Raw genomic sequence first — 23,291 nt, 5'->3', positions numbered from 1 at the left:
CGTTGGCTTTGCCGCTTCTGACCGCCCTGTTAGCAGCGGCACGTGGGTAGGGGGCCGGGCTCAAAGCCCTTCCTCACCCCTGTGCCCACGGGACAGCTCAGTTGGTCCTGCCCCCAGTCCCCGGAGCGGCAAGAGCGGTTACCGTGTGACAGAGCAGAAGTCACAGCTGCTGCGCAGGGAGTGGCATGTTACACACAGCCCGGCTGTCCAGAGCGTGTTCTGACCCACTCCGTTCCGTTGACTCAGTAGAAGACATCGTTTGCAGTTCCAGCCATGGCCCGATTACTCCAGACCATCCCTTGTCCTCTGTCTTAAAGCATCGTGCGTGACCCAGACGTGGGCCTTCTCCTCCCCAGCCTTCTCGGAGGGTGTATTTCCATTCCCTCTGCCTGGGTGCCTGGTGGGTCCACGGGTGTCCGTAATTCCCCTCTGGGTTCTGAAACTCGCAGGATGTAGCTGGCAAAGGGCAGCTGTTGTGCACGTCCGGGGCCTGAGAATCAGGCAGCTTTCAGCTATTTCTCAGCCTCGAGAAGAACGGCTGCCGTCGATGAGATGCTGATCCAGTAGCCAGTGACGACACAAAGCCCCCCAGCCTGGGGGCCTGCTGAGCCAGGCCCAGCCGGAGCCGGTCACTCTGGAATGTCCCTCCATCTTTTCAGTACAAGCTTGGGTGTGTTGGGGGGAAGCCTTGGGACTCGTCAACAACTCTTCAGCGCATTTGACATTGCCTCTGCAGTGGAGCCCACAAAAGATGCTGGGACATCACGGTACGTTCCCCTAAGTTCATGGGTTGGTCTCCGTTTTGCACCAGACCTGGCATTAGTATTCATTGCAAGTGCCAACCACTTTCAAGTCCTCTTTACGTGACTGAGCAGTCCCCGCTCAGAACGGACATCGTGTGACTCACGTGAAAGGTCTGCAGGCGGCCTTCTTGCAGACTCACGGTGAAGGTGGCGTGTTGAGCGTAACTGCCCATGGCCTTTAGATTTCACTGGAAGGTCCAAGACCGCATCCTAGACTCAGGCTGTGCGCACTTGACCTCACTGCCCCTTCCCTTGGCCCTTTGACCCCTCCTCTCAAGGGCCTCATTTCAGTTAAAGCAATGATTGTTGGAGTCATCCTGGTGCAATAGCAACCGTTTTGATGGGCTGCTTCTCTACGTCCCTGCTCATCCATGATGCCTAGTTAGTTGCAAATTCCTCCTTCAATTTTGAAGTCACTCCCCCCTGCACTTCCCCAAAACACTGATCAACCAACCAACCAACCTGAAAGCCCAGTGATTTTCAACGCACAGCTACATCACTATGGCACCAAGAGGTGGGTCCTGGGGCCTGAGCTTTACAAGTCACTATTCTCGTTACCTACGCTGCCCCTGCGGTTAAGAAAATGATAAAGCAAATATTAAGCCCTGCCTTTATGCAGAAGTAGGATGCCCTTCATCTTTTTGGGTATACAATCGTGTTCATTACGGAAAACTCCGAAAAATATAGCTAAGAGAGGCACACATATTGCTGTCCTTATTGTTAATACTGTGCCTTTTATCCATCTAGATGTTTTTCTACAAACACACACGAATAGCTAGATGTGGAATTATTCCTGTACACATGAGTTGGTAATGTGCTTTTTTATTTTTTTAAACAGTGTACCACGAACATCTAGGCCCGTCAATGAACTTCCTACGTAATAATTTTTAACGCTTAGCGTTCCATTAATGTGTAATGTTGTCACTTACGTGCCAGATACGGGTTAAGCACGCTGCACACGTTGACTCAGTCCCCACAGGAAGTCTGTGAGGTGGTTTACAGAAGAGAAAGCTGAGGCACAGAGAGGTTGGGTGGCCTGCTCAGGGCACCCAGCTAACAAGGGTGCAGCGGGGCTTACACCTGATTTCTGGAAGTCTGAAATCGAGGTGTAGGCAGGGCCACGCTCTCTCCAAGGGCTCCAGGGGAGGATCCTTCCTGCCTCTTCCAGCTTCTGGAGGCTCCAGCTGTGCCTGGGCTGGCGGCAGCATCACCCTGGTCTCTGCCTCAGTCTTCACATGGCTGTCTTCTCTGTGTCTCTTATAATGACATTTATTGCTGGACTTAGGGCCGCCTGGAAAATCCAGGATGGTCTCGTCTCATGATTCTTAACTACATCTGCAAGGACTCTTTTTCCAAATAACGTCGAATTTGCAGAGTCTGAGAAACAGATCTTTGGCATCCACTGTTGTGGCCTGTTAGGCAGGTCTGGCCGTCGAGGCCCTGGCCTTGCTGACTCAGGGGCTGCCATGTCCATTCTCCCCGATCTGCCCAGAACCCAGCTGCCAGCCCTGTAAATGTCTGGTTCCCTCTTCCCAGTGGAGGCTGGTCATGAATTGAGAGTCGAAGATCCAGGGCTGGCGAAAGCACTAAAATCATGTGCGTCCACGTAGAGACAGAAGCAACATTTGTCTTCTTCCTTGTCATAAGATCCTTTTCTGCTTTTTGAAAGGAAAAAGTTAAATTTTATAAAGGAAAAAGTAGTCACAGGCCTTTTGGCTTGGCAATAAGGAGGAAATATTGTGGGTGTCAGTGGAAGTTACAAACCCGAGAAAGTAGGATGGATGCCTTGCAGATGGCCTTGACACACACACACACACACACACACACAGTTGGGAGTGCCTTGTGTGCATGACAAACACGTGTGGGAGCTGCAGGGGTGAGGGGTCTGGGGGAGAGGCTCTTGGAGGGCATCCACGGTCTCTGTGGCTGCCTCAGCGCTGGAAGATGCTCACATAGTGCCCCAAGGGAGGAAGGGTGACAGGGGGCCCCTGAAGGGACCAAGTCTGCACTTCCTCATCCGCCAGGGGGCTTCTTACAGCGGGGTTGGCGGCTCCTGAGTTGTGAGTGCGGGTTCTCCCTATAGCTCATCACACATAAGCTCTGGCTAATCATCCACAGGAACACTGTTTAAAAAATCAACCGTTTAAAAAGAATTGTTTTTTGGGGTAAGTGTGCTGTGAACACCAAGAAAGTCCATGCACACTTCCATTTAATTTTGAAACAAGTTGGCCATGCAGGAGGAGGCCGGTTGGGATTCAAGGGCCGCCTCTAGTTGCAGTGTTTATTTCACACGAAACCTCGTGCTTTATGCCTGTGTCTACACCTGCCGATGGGGTCCTTCCCAATGGGTGACTGAGGGGAACACTGCTCTGTGATGTTCAGGTCATCACGACACAGGGAGAAGGCGGCCGTCTGCAAGCCAGAAAGAGAGTTTCCACCAGAACGAGCTGCAGACAGGCACCCTGATCTTGGCTGTCCAGCCTCCAGAGCTGTGAGGAATAAAGTCTGTTGTTGAAGCTGCTCCTTCTGCAGTCACGGCTGCTGGGAACAGACTAAGACATGTGGTTCCTCTTGACAGTGCTCAGGGCTTTTCAGGCACTCAGTCAATCCGTTGTGATCGGTCAGTAAAGGGTCACTCACTTTCATTATTTCTCTCTTAATTTTGCTGAGTCTGATTGCTCGTCTTGGCTCCCAGAGCAAATGTCAAATTTTTTTTGCCACCAAACACTCGGCCTAAGCAGGATGCTTAGCGCTGGTTGGGGTGGGAGGGTGGTGATGATGAGAAGGCTGGTGATATGAAGACATCTCCCTGCTTAGACAGGCTTCAAGCAGCCCGTGCCCGGGTCATTTGTTTCTCTCTTTTAAACTGTTCCTGCCAAGACACAAAATCCAAGACGAGAGGGAGACAGACTGGATTGGCTTTGAAGTGGGCGCAGACCGTGGGGCTCACAAGAGCAGTCTTCCCGTCCTTTTTGGTGGTGGAGACATTAGGATAATGAGGCAGAAGTGGGGACAGCCTTGCTCGGCAGCTGAGCAAGCACAAGCTGAGAAGACAAGGGATGCGCTGGTGGGATATTTATTCCTGGCCTCATTTACAGCATCGTCTGGTTCAGAATCAGAAATCGGCAAAGCCGCAGATTGATGGGTCCCCCTGCTCACGGCTGGGGCTCTGAGGGTGCTCAGGCCTTCTGCACACGCCTCTGTTTTCTCTAGCATCCTGGCCCCTCTTCTGCTCTGGACTTTATCAGTTTGCTGTCTGCTCCTGCGATCGGCTCCTTGGGCTTCTGTGACCGAGTTACGTTCTGCAAGACCTTTTGCTGCCCAGCGATTAAGGGACTCGTGTGCGAGACAAGCAAGATTGTTAGAATCTCTTCCAGGGAAACTTTTCCACTTTTTCATTTTTGTTGTGGAATGGTAGTCCCAACGGGGCTGGGATTTTTCACAGTGATCCAGAAGCATTGATTTTTTCCCACTACCTTTGACATGTCAAAGGCTTTTAGGGGTGAGAAATCTTATATAACATGATAATATCAACACTACTTTAAAATTTAAAAACAATTTTACATACCTATCTCACTTGATAATTTAAATATACATCAAAACTAATCATGCATATGTATGTGTGTGTAATTTTATTACATTCATCTTATTATAACTTTATTTTATTACAATATTTATTGACCTTTATCTACTGTTTCATGTAGGTTGGCTGCAAATTAGGGAAGTTTCAAATAACAGTGAGTTAAAAAAGATAGGGGTTATTTTTTTCTCCTGTGACAAGCAATTCCAAGTTTTCTGCCCAGAATAGCTGTAGCTGTTCACAAGCATCAACCAGGACCCACACTGATCTGCTTCTTTCCTCTGCCATTTTTAGCATATGGCTTTGTCTTCACATCACAAGATGGCTGCTGAAACTCCGGGTATCATGCCTGCATTCCAGGCAGAGTAAACGTAGAAGAGGAAGGGCAAAGTGTGATGGGCAAAAGGATTTCTCCTGTGGAGGCTTTGCCATTTTATTCTAGAAGGGCTGTATCCCTCAGGGACTTCTGCCCACACCTCACTGGCTGGAATAGTGTCTCATGGCTGTCCCTAACAGCGAAGGTGGCAGGTGATCTGTGTCTTAGCTTACACAGCCTTTAGAGAAGAGGCAGGCAAGAAGGGAGGTAACTGGAAATGGGAGTCAGATAAACTACAGGACCTGCTCTGACACTTTCAGAACAAAGGGCGACCTGGATCCCCATATACTGGGTGCTAATGTTGATCCTTTCCTGCAGAAACTTACTTTGTAGGGGTAACTTAAGGTTACAGCTTTAAATTTCATGTAAGTAAATTTGGATCCCAGACACAGTGCTGTGGGTGTTTTTAAGTTCAGTTCATTTGGCGAGCATGTGGGGACTTTCGCATTGAGAGCCCAAAGGTGTAAGGTATGAAGGAGCATTACATCCCACTGTCTAGACAGAGTTTGGAACAAGAAGGGTCTGGACTCGAACTTCCACGGGGTCACCCTGGGCGCTTGGGAGATATTACCGATGATAAATTTTCAAGAGCAGAGTTGGAGTCCGTGGCCCATCTCTCCTTGCGTCCCGGAGCTGCAGGTGAGCGGCCTGGCACATGCCTTGCCCCAGGCCCATGCCACGGCCTCCCCCTGCTGGTTTCGCCTTCGCCCTGCCTGTGTGGTGCCAAATCAGGGGTCCAGATGCTGCTGCAGCCAAGATGCGTGAGACGGCTAGAAAGGCAGGAAGGCTGTCCACCCTGGTCCTCTGAGGTGGGGTGATTCCTGAGTCTGGAGCTGCAAGAACCTGTGTAGCGCAGTGGTTCTAAAATGCTTCCTGCAGCGTGTGGGTAGCCGGGTAAGGCGAGCCAGAGGACTGGGGAGCCAGGAGCACATCGGTCCTTGTCTTCCTGTGCTGGTTGCAATACCAGCATCAACCTCTTTAGAGCATCACGCCCAGTTTATTCTCAGCTTCTCTTCTTTTCCGCTTCATCCGCCACCATCTCTCCCTCCTTTCGAAGCCCTCTTGCCTCTTCCCTTCTCGAGGCTGCGGGAGTGATGGATGCACAGACGGTTCCAGAGTCCGCAGCCCTCCTGCCTCCCCTCGCTCTATCTCTTCCTCCGTCCTTCCTCCTCCATCCCCTTCCTCCCACTTTTCCTTTGGAAAATGCCCTGAGCTCTGTCCTGTGTCCTCTGGTCGCCCTCCCACAAAGGGACAGAGTCTGAGAGGCGCTCAGGACGAAGAGGAGATGGGTCCTCTTCCTGCCTCGCCCAATTTCACACACTCTCCCGGTGCCACCCACCCCCACTGCCCCATCCACCCTGCGGGGAGCCTGATCTGTCCCTGGCCGTGTGTTAGGGGACAATGCACACATTTTAAGGCAGCCTATTTTTGCGTGGTGTTTATTAATTCTCCAGCATGCGCAGGCTGGAGCACCAGTGTCCCAAAGGGATGTTAACACAGTTGCCCGCTGATTTAATCAAAAGAAGCAGCTGGGGCCCAGGGTGAGGTTGAGTTATGGAATTAAGGCATAAAGGAAAACACAGGATGGGTCTTTCCTGTAAACTGTTGTCTGACCCTTTTACTAGTCCTCGGATGTGTCTCATCCCCCTGTGAAATGAACCGAGTTGCAGAAGCGAATGGAGGACATTTTCACTGCTATTATCAATAACCATTTATTCACTGTTCAGTGTGCAACCAGAAATCTTACTCAGTACAGAGCCCGGCAAAATTCCCCCTTATATAACAGGGCTTAAACAGTATCGATTTAGTCCTGGTTTCACTGCGTCTCTTGTTAAGCTTCAGTAGTCTTTTGTTTATACAAATGTTATCTTATACAGCAAGCAAAAGCAGACAGTACACTTAACACTGCTGTTTCACATGCTTGTTTTCCCCGGTGAAAAATGCAAACAGGGCAGCACATTCCAGACACCAGACCCCTTCTTATTAATTGCATGTGTCTTTCTGGGCAAGCCAGAAATTCTCTAAGCATACATTCAGGGTTATACCTATAAAAATACCAATAGGATCATATTATACACACTGTACAGCATTTCACTTAAAATATCCCTGCAGATCCTCCCTTCTCAGCCCATGTAGGGCTAAGTCCAGCCAGCTGGCAGCGCCCCATGGCAGAGATGCTGTAAGGCGCTCACTCCATCTCCCTCTCGAGAGTCTGTCCTGCTTTGCTGTTGCAAACGATGCTCCAGGATACTCTGTCATTCATTTCATCAACCACCAATGGAGGGTGTCCTGTGAGATGACTTTCCCGGGGAGGTGCAGACCTGGGAGCTTTGGCTGCGGAGAGCCACAGAAACAGCCCGCCCTCCACTTATCACCCGCCAGAATGGCAAGACCTGATGGACGGCAGGCTGGAGAGCCGGCCGAGCCCCCTGGGCTAGGTGCGTCTTGGAGGACGTGTTGACAGCAGGTGAAGGACGGCTCTGCGTGTTCCCCTGGACTCCATGTGTGCGCTTGGCTGGCTCTTGCCCAGGTCCTGTGAAGACAGGTGTCAATACCTCCCTTCCTGTGACTTCAAAGCATTTCACTGCATCCGTGGTGAGAAATAAAGTTTACATCCCATGCCAGGACCATATATCCAGAGTTTCACAAGATAATACCTACTTTTGCCACGCATGTGAACTCTGATCTCTCCCATCCTGTCCCTTCTCCTCCCGGGGCTGATGGCGAGCCACTGCATTGGTTTCACAGCCACCGAGGAGAGGGGCTGCCACCTGCTGTTGGAATGGATTCTCTGCTCCTGGGGCTTTCTTGTGATCAAAGGGGCAGTGTGGATTTACGCTACCAAAGTGTGAAAAAAGGCCAAATTGTCTTCCACAGCTCCATTATTATTCCTCTGTCCTCACTCATGTCTACTCCATCCTTTATTTTAGAGCTGCCCGTTGGCCTTCCACCAGCCAGCTGGCCACGGTGGACCCCCAGTGTGGGTCTGAAGTGCAGAAGGCCCTGTGGACTCAGAGTGAGGCTCTTGGGCCTCTGGCTCCTTCCCCACCTGTGTAATGTCTGCAGGGGTGGGCTGTGGGTCAGAGAGACACCCACACAGATAAGAAGAGATTTCAATCCATTGAGGAGCTTTCTTCCCAGAGAGGGGGAGGGTATGGGGGGAGGGAAGGAAGGAAACTAGCATTTGATGAGGATGCTTGTTGGGGCCCACTTACTTGTCCCAGCAGCCTTGAGCAGGGGTGTGGCCATCCCCACTTAGCCATTCAGAAGCGGGTGCAGGAAGGAGGAATCCCCAGGACAGCAGAACTGGCTTTGAGTCCAGGAAGTCTTGCTCCAGCTCGGAGAACTTGACTTCCTCTGTCTTCCCTGCAAACACACTGTTCTGAAGCAGATGAAACAGGCTATGGCGGCTCAGATGCCAGGTTGTCCTCTGTAGCTGCTGGTGTGGTTTTGCCATCTGGTATGTAAGTTTGATTAGGTCCTGTTTGTTTATTTTTGCTTTTATTTCTTTTGCTTTAGGAGACTGATTTAAGAAAATCAGTCTTTTGTATGATCTATGTTAAAGAATGTTTTGCCTATGCTCTCTTCTAGGAGTTTTGTGGTGGCATGTCTTACATTTAGGTCTTTAAACCATTTTGAATTTATTTTGTATGTGGTGTGAAGGAATATTCTAATATCATTGTTTTACATGTAGCTGTCCAGCTTTCCCAACACCGTTTGTTGAAGAGCTTGTCTTTTCTCCATTGTATATTCTTGCCCCCTTTTGTTGCAGATTAATTGACCCTAAGTGCATGGGTTTATCTCTGGGCTCTCTATTCTGTTCTGTTGATCTGTGTGTATGTTTTTTTGTGCCAATACCACACTGTTTTGATTACCATAGCTTTGTAGTTTAGTCTGAAGTCTGGAAGGGTTATACCTCCAGGTTTGTTCTTTTTTCTCAGGATCTCTTTGACAATTCTGGGTCTTTTGTGGTTCCATATAAATTTTAGGATTATTTTTTTCTAGTTCTGTAAAAAAATGTCATGGGTCTTTTGATAGGGGTTGCATTAAATCTGTAGATTTCTTTGGGTAGTATGACCATTTTAACAATATTAATTCTTCCAATCCAAAAGCATGGGATATCTTCCCATTTCTTTGAATCATATTCAATTTCCTTTATCAATGTTTTATAGTTTTCAGTGTATAGGTCTTTAATCTCCTTGGTGAAGTTTATTCCTAGGTTTTTGTGTTTTGTTTTTTTTTTGTTTTTATGATGAGATTTTAAATGGGAGTTTTAAAAAACTTTCTCTTTCTGATTTTTCATTATAAGTGTATAGAAATGCAACAAATTCCTGTATATTAATCTTGTATCCTGCTACCTTGCTGAAATCATTTATTAGTTCTAATAGTTTTTGTGTGGAGACTTTAGGGTTCTCTATGTAGTGTGTCATGTCATCTGTAAATAGTGACAGTTTTACCTCTTCCCTTCTGATTTGGATACCTTTCATTTCTATTTCTTGTCTAACTGCTGTGGCTAGGACTTCCAATACCATGTTAGATAGGAGTGGTGAGAGTACGCATCCTTGTCTTGTTCCTGATTTTATCGGGGAGACTTTCAGCTTTTCACCATTGAGTGTTATGTTGGCTGTGGGTTTGTCATAAATGGTTTTTATTATGCTGAGATATGTTCCCTCTATACCCACCTTGTTAAAATTTTTTTCTTTATTTTTGAAAAAATCCATTTCAAAGCTTTGGAGTTATGAAGCCCAAGAGTAATTGGTACCCAGAGCTGGAAGGGACTTGGGGCCATTAGGACCGACCATGAATGCTTGCTGAGATCCTTCTCAGCATCACAATAGCAGAGGCAGCACTGAGTGTCCCTATGACCTCTCCATAAACACCTGAGGAATAGAGAACTTGGTCCTTCCTCAGACCACCCCTTCCTTCCCCCTCTGGACACTGGATTTTCAGAGAGTTTTTTTTTTTTTTAAACAGTTAAGAAATTGTGTTTACCTGTACCTTTCTTCTGTTAGCTTTATTTTTGCTCTGTAAGGAACAGACATGTTTATTGATAGTACCAATATAACATATTTTCAAGTCTTCTCAGTTACTTTTCATTTGAATAAACTCCTATCTATCTATCTATCTATCTATCATCTCTATTTATCCATCCATCCATCTACCCATTCACTCACCTAACCATCCATCCATCTATCCATTTATCTATCTGTATCTAACTCTGGCAGACACACCCTATCATGACCCTTAATGACTCACTCTCTTGTATAATCTTCTCCCCTTGAGTGTAGGTAGAACCTGTGACTTCTAACCAACAAGGTATGACAAAGGAGTGGGCATGGCCCTCCCATGACTACATTATGTTACATAAGACTCCATCTTAACAACCTGGAGTGAAAGAGATTCTCCCTTCCGCTGGCCTTGAAGATGCACACAGCCATGTTGTGACCTGCCTCCAGAATGGTATGAACACCACGTGTTAAGAGGAGAGAGACCTGATTTATGATTTTGTTTACTTCAGTAATCAGAGTGTCAGACACTGGGCTGTACAAACTGTAGCAAGTCTTCACAAGCTCCTGTGGCAGGCAAGGAGCTGTGAATTTCTTTCCTTCATGGGTGGGATTGGGGCCCCTCTGCATACAGGAAGTATGTTTGCATCACAATAGCTGTGGTCTTGATAAAGCTGAGGACTGGAGGTGATTCCAGCAGACCTCCCTGCCCTTCCTCTGCTCTGCTGTCTGGTGCAGGAGCCTGGTCACTGCACATTGCATTGCTCCAGCTTGCTTGCTGGTGGATTGAGCTATTGCTGCTGTAGCGGGTTGAATGGTGGCCCCCAAGATGTCCCCACCTCAGTCGCCAGACATTGGAATGTTACCTTATATGGCAAAATGGATTTGCAGATGAGGTCAGGTGAAACATCTTGAGATGGGGACACCATGCTGGATGCGTCCAATGTATTAACAAGGGTCCTTGTCAAGGAAAGCCGGAGGTGGGAGATCAGAAGTGGAAGTTGGAAATGTGACAGTGGAAGTAATGTTGGAGTGATGCAAGGGAAGAGCAACGCAAGAGGAAATGCAAGCAGCCCCAGAAGCAGAAAAGGTGAAGAAAGCGATTCTCCCCTGGAGCCTCCAGAGGAACCAGCCCTGTGACACCTTGACTTTAGCCCAGTGAGACTGATTTCAGAATTCTGGCCTCCAGCACTGGAAGAGAATAAATCTGTGTTGCTGTAAGCCACTAAGTGTGTGGTGATTTCTTACTGCAGCCAAAGGAAACTAATAGAGCTGCTTTTTCTGAAAGAGGATTACCTCTCCTGCCTATGGCCAGTGCTTCACTGTGGGGAAGGTGCTCTTCCACTGATGTCAAGCTTGGCCATGTGACTTGCTTCAGCCAATGAAGTGTGAGCAGAGGGGATGCAGGGCGTGGTCATGTGACTTTCTCTGGCCAACGAGGTGTGAGCAGTGGGGACATGGTGCACTTCTGCGACCCAGCAGAGCCTCACATGGTGGTCATTGGCCAGCTCTTGCTCCCCTTCTCTGCCATGAGAACAGAGCGTCTGCTCTTCACCGCAGACCTGGGAATGACGGGGAGGGGGAGCAGAGCTTCACCCAGCACACGGCCACCTGCACGAGTGGGAAACAGTCCTTCCTTGTCAGACACTGAGATGGTTTGTGCCTGCATGCAGCTTAGTTCCTGGCTGGGGTTGGCCTGTGGGTGGCATTGCAGGGAGGCTGTAGCCGCCAGGGACCCTCTCTTCTGCTTCTCGGTTCCAGGAGGTGTCTCTGGCAGCCGCTGGTGCTGGCGGTGGTTCCATCTCCTGCCAGGCAGCCCCTCCTGAGGACCCGGCTCCCATCAGAAGGCCTGGCCTCTGGGATCTGCGAAGACCCGCCTCTTCCTGATACCTTTGCAGCCCTAGCAGCTCTTGCAGCTCTTGCTGATCCTTGGATTGCCTCGTGGTTTGGTTTTCCATCTCTTCCAACATCTCTGTAACCAGTTTTCCATATTGCAGGGCCTCTGTTGAACTGCCTGGAATGGCCCCTGTTTTCCTGGCTGGATACAGCAGGAGTACCAGGTGAACGAATTAAAAAGAAAAAAGAAAGACTGGCAGCTATTAGCAAAGGAAACTGAATACAACGTGTAGGTGTGTTTTGGTGGTGGGAGGCGAATATAAGAAACGCATGGATTCTTCAACTAACAGAATATAAATGCTTCATCCTTAAAAGTGGTTGCTGAAATCCCTCATTTCTTCCTTACACAAATACATGCATGCACACGCGCAAACACGTACACACACGTATCTGAGGAGCCTTCATCTGTACTTCCTTGGGAACCATTGTGAGGAAGCTTTAATCTAGAGACTCCTATTGATGCGTGGAAAAAGAAAAAACTGCACGTTTGCAAAAATGGCTGCAATTATTTTCCTCCCTGTCTGCAATGTGACTTTGAAGCTCTTCCATCAAGAGGTGCAGTTCCTGTCTCCACTCCTTGAATCTGGGCTGACCTCATAGCTTGCCATGACTAAGAGAACGTGGCAGAGATGAAGCTGCATCAGCCCCAAGAGCGGGCTTCAAGGGGCCATATGTGCCTCTACTCTCTGAGAACGCTACCCTGCCACCCTGTGAACAAGTCAGAACTATCGTGCTTGGGGATGGGAGACCTCTTGGAGTAGCGTGAGACATCCAGCTGAGGCCACCCTGCACCAGCCAGCCCCCAGCCAACTCAGCAACTGAGGACAGATCTATGCGTGAGCCCCAGCCTAGACCAGGAACACTGCCCCACTGAGTCCAACCCAAATATCACTGAGGAAGATTTCCAGAGCTGGTCTGGGGTCTCCATGAGCATAACACTGTACTATCCTCTGAGAGGAAGTTAAACATGATCATACCACGAAAGGAAAATCAAAATGGAGTTGGTGTTGCCAAGAGAGCTCTCTAAAATGGAGCTGGGGGCCAAGCCTGGATAGACTCTGACCTTTAGACCCGATGAAGTCATCCAGAACACTTGTCAGAAACCCAAGATACTATTAGACCCTTGCCCTAAAAAGACTCGCGATTCCTTAAAGACAAATATTTTCTGACTCACATCAGAGTCAGTCATAACTCTTGCCAGGCAACTTCTAACATCCTCCTGTCTTTTGTCTTTATAAGCCTGTGACTCTTTCTCTTCCTTGGAACACTCTGGTTATCCGAATCTATGCCTCCTGAATTGCAATTCTTAAGACTTCAGACAAACTTTTTTCTTATTTGCAGCCTCCTGCATTATTTTTTGGTTGATGACACAACCTGAGCCCAGTGCTGTAGGCATTTCTAATTCCATCGGGCTCTGAGAGGAGCAATAAGGCCAGGAACTTTCAGCACGCAGGGCCGGGGCCATCGCAGCTGGGCAAGAGTGGAGCATGAGTAGCTGCCCAGACAGTGATCTTCAAATCTTCCCACCAGAGCATCCCATCATATCACAGGAGAAGGACTCCTGCGTGGGTTATACAGTCTGGAAGCAGGAATAGAAGAATTCCCTCAGCAGATTAAAAACAATTCTTGTCTTATTCTTAAAATATGTGAATACCGTATAGCTTAATAGGCTTGTGCTTGTTTTAAATAAAAGAAGTTAAAAATTATTTGCATGGAGCAAAATTGTTGGCCTGGAAGTCTCTGCTTATTTTTCATCCTTTGGCACACTCGTGTGCCCTGGTTGAGAAGCATGGTGGTGGACACAGTGGAAATTGTGAAACAAAATTTGTTGCTAGAATCGTTTTTTTTTTTACATTTTATTGGAGTATAGTTGATTTACAATCTTGTGTTAGTTTCTTAAGCCCAGTTACCAGGGGGTTCTTGGGACCCAGGTTTGCATTCTCAGCAAAGCCTGAAGGCAAAGTGAGGAAAGCACCTCGAATTCTGTCTGACCCATTAGTAGGTACTTAATGCACATTAATTCCTTTCCTTTGCTGGGAAGAAAACAGAGGTTTAGTTGAGAATGGAATGAATGAGGTATCATTATTAAACAATTAACTCACCTCTCAGCAATTGTCCTAAATTGCTCCTGATTCAATGCAGGTGGAACACCAGCTGTTTTCCTCCTCTCCCAACAAAAGCTCTTTGGCAGGAAGACTAAGGCAACCCTTCATCCTGCTTCTGTTCTGGTGTCTATTCTGCCCTCACCTTGCTTCTCCATAGTCCCTGCTTTGCCTCAGTCTCTCACCTTGGAGCATATGCCACCCCAATCCTGGCGGGTTCTTGTTCTCCTAGGTGTGACTTAACTCAGGACCAATATACAAATTGCAAAAACTCTCCAGTCTTTAACTTTGAATTTTGGAATCTGAGGCTCTTTGGCAATCATGTTTCTAGAGCTCTCACTACTTGCTGAGGGTACTGGCTTCTGTACAAAGCCTCTCAGTCTTTGGAGGGTAAGCTCTCAATCCCGATGACTTTAGCCTCTATTCAGGATGATGCCAGGGAAGCCCCTCTTTTCCCTCCCACATCAGGAACCAAATGGAATAATATAAACCTGGAGAGGAGGAGACCTGCATCAGAGGTGTGATAGGCAGAATTACGGCCCTTTACAGCTGTCCACATCCTAATCCCTGAACCTAGGCATATGTCAGGTTAGTAATGAGGGGAATCAAGGTAGCAGGTGGCATTACGTCTGCCAATCAGCTGACCTTAACATTGGGAGATTATCCTGGATTATTTGGGTGGGCCCAGCGTCTCCACAAGGGCCCTTAAAAGTGGAAGACGGAGGCAGAAGAAGAGAGTAAGGGGAGCTATGAACACAGAAGAGAGTGCAAAGAGATGCACTGTCGCTGGCTTTGAGGATGTAAGAAAAGCCACAAGCCAAGCAATGCGGGCAGCCCGTAGAAGCTGGCAAAGGCAAGGAAGTGGATTCTCCCCTAGAGCCTCCAGAAAGGGATGCAGCCCTGATGACACCTTGATTTTAGCCCAGTGAGACCTTTTTTGGACTTCTCCAGAACCTGAAGATAAATTTGTGTTGTTTTAAGCCACTAAGATGGTGGTAAATTGTTACAGCAGCAACAGGAAGCTAATACCTGAGGCTTCCTGAGTCTCCCCACCCCGAGGTCATTCACATCCCATCAGCCAGGGGCACCTCGGATCTCACTCTAGTGATACCCTTGAGCTCATGCACAGCAGTGGTGTCCATCTGGACACAGGGGACCTTTCTAGAACTCTCCATTGGCAAATGCTCTCCAGTGGCCATGGGGCAAGAGGGAAGGAAGGGGAGAGCTTTGGTCCCAGGGCAGCAGGAGGGTCCTGCTCTCATAGGAGCTGGAGCTGAGACGGGGCTGCTAGGGACCAAGGGCAGCCCTCTCTACGAGCAGCCCAGCAGGAAGCGGCACAAGAGACCCCACAGATGCCCAGAGCAAGAATTTGGGTCCAGACTCCCCCCTGCCCCAGCAGAGAACAAGTCCAGGAGAGGGCACCCCACAGAGGAGTTCTGCACCCCTCCCGCCTCCCTAGTAGAGGTCACACAGTAGGGACCCAGGAGATGTGCCAGGAATGGGACAGACTCATTCTAGCCCTGGAGTGCTCAGTTGCTGTATCTGTAACGGGGAGTAGTAAGAGAACCTGCCTGGCGAGGCCTTGAAGGAGGCAGATGGGTAGCATGGACTTCTTTTGTGAACTCTCAGGGATGAAAGACGGGGAAGCCCCCCTCTCTTGCCGTTTCATACATTTTTCCAGATATCCGAATTTCTGTGGCTAAAGAGCAGTGCCCGTCTTCTCACTGACATTTCTTTTCAGTAAACTCTAGAGACCCGTGTACAGACACCCTGGCTGCATCCTCAGCCTTTCCTCTGAAAGCTCCCTTTGCAGAAATCAGTCATCCTCCAAGGAGGCCCTTCAAAGGGAGATGTTGTCTCTCTCCCTGTCCGTGGTCCCCAGTGGAGCAGGGGCCCTCCTTCCTCCCCATCGCCTCTTCCAGAGCCCTCCTCCTCCCCCTCAGCCCCTCAGCCCCTCAGCCCCTCCCAAGCACATGTCCCTTTGCTGTCACACCTGGCCTCAGGCCCTCTCCCTCACTCCCTGGGCCTTGGATCCCAGATCATCCTGTTCCCTCCATTTTCTCTCCAGTTGCCATTCTCATGTCATTATCCCCTTGAGGATAATCCCTTAAACGCCTGGTCTCTGTGCTGACCTTTCAAAGCTCCAGCTACCTTTGCCCCAGCCCAGCTTGGCCCCCTGCTCCTGGGCCGTACCCCCAATCTGTCAGTCCTCGCCACCTTCACAGTCTCCTGGCAACCCTCCTCCTCCGCCTTCCGGTCGCCGGCTGTTCCCCCAGGCGGGGCTTCCCTACCCACCGGAGGCGTTTATTCTTTCGTTTACCACACTGCTGCCACGAGGATCCCCTCCATCCTCACTCCCCTCTTGTCCGGCTAAGATCTGCATTTCTGCCCAGAATCACTCCTTATGACCACTCTCAGTTCCCTCGCCCTCTTCCCTCGATTTTATAATTCACTTGGAAACATCCCAGCTCTGATTAAACCCAGCCATCTGCCCCGAGTGTCTGACCATTGCAGGAGAAAATGACACCACCAGGCTGGCACTGTCAAGTTAGATTCACGCCTCTGACCTCGGACAGACCTCAGTGCAGCCCGAAATCTGGCAGTTTTGCTGCTTCCCTCTCTGAGGGCCACACCATGGGGCGCCCGGCAGGCAGGCGCCTCTCCCTGTGGTTCTTAAACCTGGTGCACTGTTGGCTTCATGCGTGAGAATGGCCACCACCTTGCTGCTCAGGCCCCAGCTCCCGACTGCTCTGCCTGTTTGGTGCAGAGTGGGGTGCAGACATCACCGTCTTACTCCATTTCACAGAAGTGGAAACGTGTATCACTTTCCCGTGCTGGCAGAGCCAAGCTCCCTCCAGGGGTTTTAGGGGAGGATCTTCCTGCCCCTTCCAGCTTCTGGAAGTGCCAGGCGTTCCCGTGGCCCATGGCCACGTCACTCTAATCTCTGCCTTCTGCACATGGCGTCTCTGTGTCTCTGCGTGTCTTTTCCATCTCTTAGAAGAATATTCTCATTTTAGATAGAGAGGCCACATGAATAATCCAGGATAAGCTCTTCCTCTCAAGAGCCTTAACTTAGGGGCTTCCCTGGTGGCGCAGTGGTTGAGAATCTGCCTGCTAATGCAGGGGACACGGGTTCGAGCCCTGGTCTGGGAAGATCCCACATGCCGCGAAGCAACTAGGCCCGTGAGCCACAACTACTGAGCCTGCGCGTCTGGAGCCTGTGCTCCGCAACAAGAGAGGCCGCGACAGTGAGAGGCCCGCGCACCGCGATGAAGAGTGGCCCCCGCTTGCCACAACTAGACAAAGCCCTTGCACAGAAACGAAGACCCAACACAGCCAAAAACAAAACAAAACAAAACAAAAGAGCCTTAACTTAATTCCATCCTTTTCCGTATAATGTAATAGTCACTCTTTTATCATATAAGATTCTGGGAACTAGGACACGGACATATGTTTTGGGGGCCACCATTCAGCCCCCTACAAACAGATATACAGGAAAGTGGACAACTTTTTACTGCACAGATCAATGAATTGGATCAAACCAAACACAGCCAGGGAAACAAGATACAGATGCAGAAACATGCCCCCCAGACATCCTGGAACCCCCAGCCTCCTGTCAGTCATTGCTCCCCACTCCAAGGGACCCGCTGCCCCACCTCTGAACGGCCTGGTTTCGAATCTGGCATCCACGGAGCCAGGTGTGTCCGCTTCTTTTGCTCATCGCTCTGTGTGAGATGCACCCCTTTTGCTGTGCACGGATTCCTGGGGTAGCTTACCATGTATGACCACGTTACCATCATGAATCCCTTCTGCCCTGGGTGGGCATTGGGCTGTTTCTAGTTCCAGCCACTACAAGTGTGCTGCTACGACCTCTCGCGGGTTCACAGCTCTTGGCGTGCAAGCACTCATTGCTGTGTGAGGGGGAGGCGGCAAGAGGGCTGGGCTGAGGGAGGCGGTGCTAAGAGCCCGCAGATGCTGTTGCCAAGGGGATGAGTGCACTCTTCCCCGCAGAGGACCAGAGCCCCGAGCTCACTGCGCCCACAGACGGTGTTGCCTCCCGGTCACTTCAGCAGCTCTGGTGTGTGTGTCATATTGTGGTGTGGGTGACAATGATCATCTTTTCATCTGTATGTCAGTCACTTGGCATCCTCTTCTGTAAAGTGCCTGTTAAAGTCTTTACCCATATCTTTGTATTGGGTAGTCTGAATTTATTGGGTTTTTCTTACTGACCTTTAGCAGTTCTTTTTACTCTGCATACAAAACCTTTATTGGATATGCATCTTGTGACTGTCTTTTTCCTTTCCTTTACCCTCTCTCAGTGGTGTCTTGTGATGAAAAAAAGTTCTTAGTTTTAAAGTGGTCCAGTTTATTGGGTTTATTTTTCCGTTTAGAGTTAGTGATTTTCTTCTCTCCCATTTTCTTCGTTATTATTAGAAAATAATAAAACCTTTATTAATTTTCCTTTCACATTTAGATTTATGATCTACCTGGAATTAAATTTCTGAATGGAGTGACGTAGGGATCACATACGTGTGAATGGCCCCTTGATCTTTTTTTTTAACATCTTTATTGGAGTATAATTACTTTACAATGGTGTGTTAGTTTCTGCTGTATAACAAAGTGAATCAGCTATACATATACATATATCCCCATCTCTCCTCCTTCTTGTGTCTCCCTCCCACCCTCCCTATCCCACCCCTCTAGGTGGTCACAAAGCACCAAGCTGATCTCCCTGTGCTATGCAGCTGCTTCCCACTAGCTATCTATTTTACATTTGGTAGTGTATATATGTCCATGCCACTCTCTCACTTTGTCCCAGCTTACCCTTCCCCCTCCGCGTATCCTCAAGTCCATTCTCTACATCTGCGTCTTTATTCCTCTCCTGCCCCTAGGTTCTTCAGAACCATTTTTTTTTCTCTTAGATTCCATATATATGTGTTAGCATATGCTATTTGTTTTTCTCTTTCTGACTTACTTCACTCTGTATGACAGTCTCTATGACCATCCACCTCACTACAAATAACTCAGTTTTGTTTCTTTTTATGGCTCAGTAATATCCCATTGTATATATGTGCCACATCTTCTTTATCCATTCATCTGTCGATGGACACTTAGGTTGCTTCCATGTCCTGGCTATTGTAAATAGAGCTGCAATGAATATTGTGGTACATGACTCTTTTTGAATTATGGTTTTCTCAGGGTATATGCCCAGTAGTGGGATTGCTGGGTCATATGGTAGTTTTATTTTTGTTTATTAAGGAACCTCCATACTGTTCTCCAGAGTGGCTCTATCAATTTACATTCCCACCAACAGTGCTAGAGGGTTCCCTTTCCTCCACACCCTCTCCAGCATTTACTGTTTGTAGATATTTTGATGATGGCCATTCTGACTGGTGTGAGGTGATACCTCATTGTAGTTTTGATTTGCATTTCTCTAATGATTAGTGATGTTGAGCATCCTTTCATGTGTTTGTTCACAATCTGTATATCTTCTTTGGAGAAATGTCTATTTAGGTCTTCTGCCCATTTTTGGATTGGGTTGTTTGTTTTTTTGATATTGAGCTGCATGAGCTGCTTGTATATTTTGGAGATTAATCCTTTGTCAGTTGCTTGTTTGCAAATATTTTCTCCCATTCTGAGGGTTGTCTTTTCATTTTGTTTATGGTTTCCTTTGCTATGCAAAAGCTTTTAAGTTTCATTAGGTCCCATTTGTTTATTTATTTATTTTTATTTCCATTTCTCTAGGAGATGGATCAAAAAGGATCTTGCTGTGATTTATGTCATAGAGTGTTCTGCCTATGTTTTCCTCTAAGAGTTTTATAGTGTCTGGCCTTACATTTAGGTCTTTAATCCATTTGGAGTTTATATTTGTGTATGGTTTTAGGGAATGCTTTAATTTCATTCTTTTACATGTAACTGTCCAGTTTTCCCAGCACCACTTATTGAAGAGGCTGTCTTTTCTCCATTGTATACTCTTGCTTCCTTTATCAAAGATAAGGTGACCATATGTGTGTGGGTTTATCTCTGGGTTTCTACCCTGTTCCATTGATCTGTATTTCTGTGCTTGTGCCAGTACCATACTGTCTTGATTACTGTAGCTTTGTAGTATGGTCTGAAGTCCAGGAGCCTGATTCCTCCAGCTCCGTTTTTCTTTCTCAAGATTGCTTTGGCTATTCGGGGTCTTTTGTGTTTCCATACAAATTGTGAAATTTTTTGTTCTAGTTCTGTGAAAAATGTCATTGGTAGTTTGATAGGGATTGCATTGAATCTGTAGATTGCTTTGGGTAGTAGAGTCATTTTCACAATGTTGATTCTTCCAATCCAAGAACAGGATATATCTCTCCATCTGTTTGTATCATCTTTAATTTCTTTCATCAGTGTCTTATTGTTTTCTGCATACAGGTCTTTTGTTTGCTTAGGTAGGTTTATTCCTAGGTATTTTATTCTTTGTGTTGCAATGGTAAATGGGAGTGTTTCCTTAATTTCTCTTTCAGATTTTTTATCCTTAGTGTATAGGAATGCAAGAGATCTCTGTGCATTAATTTTGTATCCTGCTAGTTTACCAAATTAACTGATTAGCTCTAGTAGTTTTCTGGTAACATCTTTAGGATTCTCTATGTATAGTATCATGTCATCTGCAAACAGTGGCAGTTTTACTTCTTTTCCGATTTGGATTCCTTTTATTTCTTTTTCATCTCTGATTGCTGTGGCTAAAACTTCCAAAACTATGCTGAGTAATAGTGGTGAGAGTGGGCAACCTTGTCTTGTACCTGATCTTATTGGAAATGTTTTCAGTTTTTCACCATTGAGAATGATGTTGGCTGTGGGTTTGTCATATATGGCCTTTATTATGTTGAGGTAAGTTCCCTCTATGCCTACTTTCTGGAGGGTTTTTATCATAAATGGGTGTTGAATTTTGTCAAAAGCTTTTTGTGAATCTATTGAGATGATCATATGGTTTTTCTCCTTCAGTTTGTTAATATGGTTTATCACATTGATTGATTGGCGTATATTGAAGAATCCTTGCATTCCTGTGATAAATCCCACTTGATCATGGTGCTTGATCCTTTTAATGTGCTGTTGGATTCTGTTTGCTAGTATTTTGTTGAGGATTTTTGCATCTATGTTCATAAGAGATATTGGCCTGTAGTTTTCTTTTTTGTGACATCTTTGTTTGGTTTTAGTATCAGGGTGTTGGTGGTCTCGTAGAATGAGTTTGGGAGTGTTCCTCTCTCTGCTATATTTTGGAAGAGTTTGTGAAGGATAGGTGTTAGCTTTTCTCTAAATGTTTGATAGAATTCGCCTGGGAAGCCATCTGGTCCTGGGCTTTTGTTTGTTGGAAGGTTTTTAATCACAGTTTCAATTTCAGTGCTTGTGATTCATCTGTTTATATTTTCTATTTCTTCCTGGTTAAGTCTCAGAAGCTTGTGCTTTTCTAAGAATGTGTCCATTTCTTCCAGGTTGTCCATTTTATTGGTATATAGTTGCTTGTAGTAATCTCTCATGATCCTTTGTGTTTCTGCAGTGTCAGTTGTTACTTCTCCTTTTTCATTTCTAATTCTGTTGATTTGAGTCTTCTCCCTTTTATTCTTGATGAGTCTGGCTAATGGTTTATCAATTGTGTTTATCTTCTCAAAGAACCAGCTTTTAATTTTATTGATCTTTGCTATCATTACCTTCATTTCTTTTTCATTTATTTCTGATTTGATCTTTATGATTTCTTTCCTTCTGCTAACTTTGGGGTTTTTTGGTTCTTCTTTCTCTAATTGCTTTAGGTGTAAGGTTAGGTTGTTTATTTGAGATATTTCTTGTTTCTTGAGGTAGGATTGTATTGCTATAAACTTCCCTCTTAGAACTGCTTTTGCTGCATCCCATAGGTTTTGGGTCATCGTGTTTTCATTGTCATTTGTTTCTAGGTATTCTAGGTTATTAAGTAGTGTATTGTTTAACCTCCATGTGTTTGTATTTTTTACAGATTTTTTCCTGTAATTGATATCTAGTCTCATAGCACTGTGGTCAGAAAGATACTTGATACGATTTCAATTTTGTTAAATTTACCAAGGCTTGATTTGTGACCCAAGATATGATCTATCCTGGAGAATGTTCCATGCGCACTTGAGAAGAAAGTGTATTCTGTTGTTTTGGATGGAATGTCCTATATTTATCAATATTAATTGATAAATTGATATTTATCAATTAAGTCCATCTTGTTTAATGTATCATTTAAAGCTTGTGTTTCCACACTTATTTTCATTTTGGATGATCTGTCCATTGGTGAAAGTGGGGTATTAATGTCCCCTACTATGATTGTGTTACTGTCAATTTCGCCATTTATGACTGTTAGCCTTTGCCTTATATATTGAGGTGCTCCTATGTTGGGTGCATAAATATTTACAATTGTTCTTCTTCTTGGATTGATCCCTTGATCATTATGTAGTGTCCTTCTTTGTCTCTTTATCTTTGTCTTTATTTTAAAGTCTATTTTGTCTGATATGAGAATTGCTACTCCAGCTTTCTTTTGATTTCCATTTGCATGGAATATCTTTTTCCATCCCCTCACTTTCAGTCTGTATGTGTTGCTAGGTCTGAACTGTGTCGCTTGTAGACAGCATATATATGGGTCTTGTTTTCGTATCCATTTAGCTAGTCTATGTCTTTTGGCTGGAGCATTTAATCCATTTACATTTAAGGTAGTTATCAATATATATGTTCCTATTAACATTTTCTGAATTGTTTTGGGTTTGTTACTGTAGGTCTTATCCTTCTCCTGTGTTTCCTGCCTAGAGAAGTTCCTTTAGCATTTGTTGTAAAGCTGGTTTTGTGGTGCTGAATTCTCTTAGCTTTTGTGTGTCTGTAAAGGTTTTAATTTCTCCATCGAATCTGAATGAGATTCTTTATGGTTAGAGTCATCTTGGTTGTAGGTTTTTCCCTTTCATCACTTAAATATGTCCTGCCACTCCCTTCTGTCTTGCAGAGTTTCTGCTGAAAGATCAGCTGTTAACCTTATGGGAATTTCCTTGTATGTTATTTGTTGTTTTTCCCTTGCTGGTTTTAATATTTTTTCTTTGTATTTAATTTTTGATAGCTTGATTAATATGTGTCTTGGCGTGTTTTTCCTTGGATTTATCCTGTATGGGACTCTCTGAGCTTTCTGGACTTGATTGACTATTTCCTTTCCCATATTAGGGAAGTTTTCAACTTTAAACTCTTCAAATATTTTCTCAGTCCCTTTGTTTTTCTCTTCTTCTTCTGGGACTCCTATAATTCGAATGTTGGTGTTTAATGTTGTCCCAGAGGTCTCTGGGACTGTCCTCAATTCTTTTCATTCTTTTTTCTTTACTCTGCTTTCTTTATTCTGCTCTGTGGTAGTTATTTCCAGTATTTTATCTGCCAGGTCACTTATCCGTTCTTCTGCCTCAGTTATTCTGCTATTGATTCCTTGTAGAGAATTTTAAATTTCATTTATTGTGTTGTTCATCATTGTTTGTTTGCTCTTTAGTTCTTCTAGGTACTTGTTAAACGTTTCTT

Source organism: Balaenoptera musculus, chromosome 3 (assembly GCF_009873245.2).
Source record: "Balaenoptera musculus isolate JJ_BM4_2016_0621 chromosome 3, mBalMus1.pri.v3, whole genome shotgun sequence".
NCBI classification, from domain to species: Eukaryota; Metazoa; Chordata; class Mammalia; order Artiodactyla; family Balaenopteridae; genus Balaenoptera; species Balaenoptera musculus.
Note: the sequence above shows the minus strand (reverse complement) of the source record.